Source organism: Papaver somniferum, unplaced genomic scaffold (assembly GCF_003573695.1).
Source record: "Papaver somniferum cultivar HN1 unplaced genomic scaffold, ASM357369v1 unplaced-scaffold_10, whole genome shotgun sequence".
NCBI lineage: Eukaryota > Viridiplantae > Streptophyta > Magnoliopsida > Ranunculales > Papaveraceae > Papaver > Papaver somniferum.
The window spans coordinates 1,095,832-1,101,273 of record NW_020618825.1 but is presented as its reverse complement, the minus strand read 5'-3'; the positions used below and the strand labels follow the sequence as shown (position 1 = coordinate 1,101,273).

The window sequence follows — 5,442 nt, the reverse complement described above, 5'->3', positions numbered from 1 at the left end:
GGATAATATCACTATCTCTTAGACGAATCTTTACATTTGATACGATTTATTTGATTTTCCTTGTTTTGAAAAACAGTTTACCAAATAATTTTTAGAAAATAAAAACAAGGAAAAAAGAGTATGTTTTTAAAACAGTGGAAAACTATTTTTGGAAACTGCTTTTGAAAACTGTACCAAAGAGGCTCTAAGACTTTTGACACCCATCTTTATCTCTCGCTCTTCTTCCTTATTCTCTAAAGTCTAACCTAACTGCGCCTCACTCTTTGTTCTTCTTCCTCTTCTTCTCTTATACTCGATTATGAGCGAATCTTTGGCAGATTTTCCCCAAAAGTAGTTTCTTTATTTCATTTGTTTGTTTTCCAATCGTATTATTCAGTCATACAAAAATTGAAGAGAGAATTGTTGAGTTATCTTCCTCTTCAGAGTTTATATGACTGAATTTTACCAAAACCTAACCCCGAATTCCTCAAATCACACACACAATTGTACCTGTTTTATTATCTTCTCAACCCATAGTTGTTCAGATTTAGCCGTATAAGGAACCCAATTTTAGTTTTACCATCTGAAACCCTACTTTCATTTTGATTTTTCCTTATAAAAGTAGAAGGTAATAATCTTCGAGCCTTCAATTTCCCATTTATTCTTTATTATTATTAATTTCTTCACTAAACATTTAAGCCCTAGATGTTGTTTAAATCTTATTAATACTTCAAAGGGTTTTGATGTTTGCAGGTGTTTATTGGTAATTGATGGTGTCATGACTCTTACAAGGTAAAAACTTGTCTCTTTTCAATTACTGTTTATAAGTACCAGATCTGTAATTAGCTAACTTGTCTTGTTTAGGTTTCAATCTTCTTTTTTTTCGTTCATGCACTATTTTTTTTTTTGGGTGTAGTTTTAAAGATCCTATAGGTTTAAGGTTACGGCTACATTACAATAGCATTTCCTTTTCTCTTGTTTATTCTGACAGTTTTGTTGGTGCTTAGGTTTCATTTGGTATTAGCATTATCGATAGCTTGATTTAGGTATAATGGCTGTTTATGGAAGTGGATGGTCTAGGACTCTAGTGCTCATGCAACTTTCTATTTGTGGTGTGGTGGTGTTTCTGGTACAACAGGTAAGAAAGCAAACTCTAAAAATACAAGGGTTCATGTCTTCCATGTTTCATTTTGTTTATAAAGTTTAGGGAAATTTTCATTTTGATGTTTAACTGATCCCAGTCTCGTGTTCTTGGTGTCTCCATTTAGTGTGCCTAGTTTTTTTCTAGGTAATGTGGTTACTTTTTATTATGTGCTCATTTGCTTTATATATGCTCATTTTAGTTCTTTGTTTAGTAATCGTGTTATCATAGTGGAACATGATTGGTTACCATTATTTTAAACCTTTTTATTTTTCAATTTCAGTTTGTTAATTGCTAGCTATTATGTATGGATTAATATTGTTAAGGATTGGTAGATTAACTAGTATCACAGTAGCATTGCTTCATTTGATAGAAAACAGAGTTGGAACTTGGTATCTTGATTGTAATGAGAAAGTACCAAGTCCAATGGCTTTTTGTAAATGTGGTTTTTAATCTTGATTTAGATTGATTATAATGCAACTTTAATCTCTAGCGGCTTCACCGCGACTGCTGTTTTTCTTCTTCTAGGTATTAGCGGACCCGGTCTTGTTATACATTTATCTCATGTCATCATTTCTGTTCTGATGCAGCCTGAAAATCCTGCGGAGCTTGGTGGGATGATGATGTCTATGGCTCTCTCAGGAAACTGGTCCCTGATGGAGTCAACAGAGTAACATGAGCGATGGTCCGGAGGCTGCTATGTAATCGAATCAGTTGAAGCTGGCTCCGATCAGAAATGATGTGACTTGAATCACTTCCTGGTAAGTCCCTTTTTGTGAAGTAGAGCAGTGTAGCTGTAGCAGGATACTGCTGATATATAAATACTAATAGTATAGGAAGTTGGTAATTCTGTTACCGGAATCTTTAGTGGGAATACTATAAAAACTGTAGTGGGACTATCTCGCAATCCTCTTTTTCTGTTGGGCACCAGAAGTCTGTTAGGAAATGTGAATTGAACTACAATACCACTTTGTTTCTCAATAATCTAAGAATAATGAATACTTATCTTGTCCATCCTCCTCATATTTGGTTCTGTCTGAAGGTTGTTTTACTCTTTAAATAAGATATTTTCCTGTAATTCTTATATTGAGAAGTAATTTTCTGTTGGATATTTGTGCATGTCGGCTTGATTTACTTATTAAGAGTATGCAACCACTGAACTCAGGCTACTTTACCCTGTTATACCAATCTTAATAACACCATGTAAATTGGACAAAATTGGAATCAGTTCTAGTCTGTGTTGGGAGAATCAAAATTTTGTCCATGACATGAAGTATGACTGGCCTTAAGTTTGGATTTACAGTTTGTGCCTAATTAACTTGCGTATGTGTGCTTTTTTTTGTCTTCATAAGACATGGCACATGTCAATATACATCAAAGTCAACAAAGTCTCTTCTCTTATATTATTGAGACGTTATCTGATTGGGTGATAGTCATGTGAACTACATTTATTCACTGGCAATATGAAACACAAAAACTCCGAATAGGCATCTTAACGCATGTAGATCAAACTCTAGCAGGTGTTTGATCCTGGTTTCTCATCTTTCTCAGGAGGACTACTGGTGCAGATGTTGTATGAGTATTTTCTTGAGGTGTTGGCTTCCTTGTTGGCTTATTAATGCTCCATTTATGTGGCTATGCTTTCTACAGGTAACTGAGTTTACAAAAAGTTTCATGAAGCCAATGCTATTACTTGGTCTTTATTCTAACTAAAGTTGAAAAAGTAATGCCAAATTGTTTATGTTATCATTGAAGAGTGCTTGTAATTGAGTATTTTTGGAATGGGACGCTCCTCGAGTTTCACAAGTGATTGCATAAAAACTCCCACATTCTGTAGCGTCCAATGAATCCCGTCTGCATTTGTAATATGCATGTATATTGCCTCAACTGCGTCGTCACCACCATCATCTCATATTTGCATGGTCTTCCAGTTTATGCTTGTTAGCACTCTATTTAGTTAGGTATTGTTTTCTCAAGTATACGTAGTTCAACATCCTGTGTAACAAGGGATGTCCTTCTTGATTTTTGGCTTGTCAACATTCGTGTCCAACACTACTTGAACTCTTTTTTGGACGCTCAATCATTTTTCATTAGGCTTACTATTGAGTTTTAATTGATTATGGTCAGTAGTACCCTATCTAATGCCAAATGTAGTGATATGCGCAACAGGAAATGAGAAGTTTAACAACTATTGGGAAGCAGAACTATCCCAAGAGAATGTTCAGGAATCTGCACCATGGACAAGGTATGAGATTTCCCAATTGTCGGCAGGTGAACTTGCACACACATTGCATACATATGTGAGAACCACATAGAAATGTGATGTCAATCAGATATATACAAGTTTGGAAATGTGGATGACACATAGACATAAGTGTTGTGTGCACATGTGTTTGTTACATAAAAACCGGTAATTTTATTCTCAGCCTTTGAACTGTGATATTTAAATTAGATAATATAAATCATGATATCTTATACTAAGATGGTATCTTGTTATACAGGATACTGGGATCCAGCAGCACCCATTTGGTCTTTGCTTTCTGAGTTACAAGTGTTGATAGAGCAAAGTCGCAAAATAATGAAGATTACGATTGCGTGATTGATGGATGTAAGTGCGATGTTATGCGAGAGAGATGGAGTACTTGGAGATGTTTCAAGTGATAACATGATTAAGTGGTCAAAAGCTTATGTAACTCGAAGAGCGGCCAAATTAGAGTGGCAGGGCAACAGTAGACTGAATTCAGCTTTAATGTTCGATATGTAAGGTATTAGAGTGGCAGGGTGACGGTAGACTGAACTCGGTTTTAAAGTTCGATATGTAAGGTTGCTAGTATTTATCTTTCCATTTGTATCCAGAGATTCAATTTCTTTGAAAAAAATGATTAATAAAGTTAATTTTAGATTCAGTTTGAAATCATAATGGTGTAGATTCCAAAATCAGTTTCAGAAAACCGACATGAATCTAAATGAATTTCAGAGACACCAAAACTAAATCTGAATACGAAAATCTGAATCGTTAGGAAGAAAATAACGGAACATTCCCATTTGAATTAGTATTTTCATTTGTATAAATATTCGTCCATTATAACAGATATCGACTGTTATTGTATTTAACATATAATAAGCGTGATAGTTAATAACAGATTCAGTATGTGATTTTAAATCACAAATTTTATTCGTCATATTTAATAACATTCTCAATTTGTCATTTATAAAAAGTCACACTAAATAAATAACGGTTCGAATTTATAAAGAGTCACACCAAATAAATAACGGTTCGAATAACAGATGAAAACCGTGATAAACCATGTTTTATAACAGACATCATTCGTCATTTATAGTCCCTTCTGGACTAGTGACACAGCAGTTAAAGAGATTCATGGTCCCCAGGTAATAGCAAAAAAATTTCCTTTTTTGTTCCCCACTACACAGCAGTTACGTAATGGGGATCCATAAATAGATCAGTTTACCTCCTTCAAAAATTCATACAACAATACGTGCAATGAGTAGAAGATATAACATGTGAGTACAGGACAACTTAACTGTCTTCTCTTTCCGAGAACCATCTGTTCATTTCTACTGTAACATTTTTGATTCTCTTTTATTTTCTTTGTGTAATGAACCTATTCTATGTTGTCTTATGTCTGCTCTTAAAGTTATACTGTCTTCTCCTTCCGAGAACCATCTGTTCATTTCTACTGCAACATTTTGATTCTCTTTTATTTTCTTTATGTAATGATTTTTTTCTATGTTGTCTTATGTCTGCTCTTAAAGTTATCTCTACATTAGATTCTCTGTAATTGATTTTTCAGCCACAACATACAATACTTGTGCCTTTCGGATTTACCCAGTGAATTAGAGTCGGATGCATAACTTTGGTCAATAAATTGTATTTTAAATGGGATGTTAGCAACATTGACCGGATATTTAATCAATGCAGGAATGAGGCAGCAATGGTTTCTGACAAATCGGCGGAAATTGATTTAGATGTCCAAGTAAATGTATGCATAGTTTGTACATTTTTTAATTTGTGCTTTTCAAATTTAAAAGTTTACTGATATTATGTACTAACAGAGAGCGTCAATAGCACAGCGTCAACGGCGTGCAAGAGGACGAGCAGAAAATGAAGCAAGAGCCGCCATTGATGCAGGTGTACGTGTTTTTATTTTTTATCTTGGTCTTTTTTATTATCCATACAGGGTATTAAAATTGAAGACGTCAAACACAGAAGGAGTCTAATTATGATTAACAAACTATTTCTTTTTTTATGGGACTAACAAAATAAAATATTAACAATAATGGAAATAACTCAATGTTTCATA

The 5,442-nt window shown here is 34.2% G+C and overlaps 1 long non-coding RNA gene across 2 annotated transcripts; it reads left to right on the top strand.

Annotated features, from left to right (window-relative positions):
• The first annotated feature begins 257 nt into the window (after positions 1–257).
• Positions 258–4,026, top strand: LOC113326142. 2 transcript variants are annotated; one of them, XR_003348329.1, is made up of 7 exons: positions 258–607; positions 733–771; positions 987–1,117; positions 1,711–1,881; positions 2,672–2,770; positions 3,290–3,530; positions 3,622–4,026. It is a non-coding gene; the product is annotated as an uncharacterized LOC113326142 (long non-coding RNA). The 2 variants fall into 2 exon arrangements; XR_003348328.1 differs by having other exon boundaries at positions 3,275–3,530.
• The last annotated feature ends 1,416 nt before the right edge of the window (positions 4,027–5,442 follow it).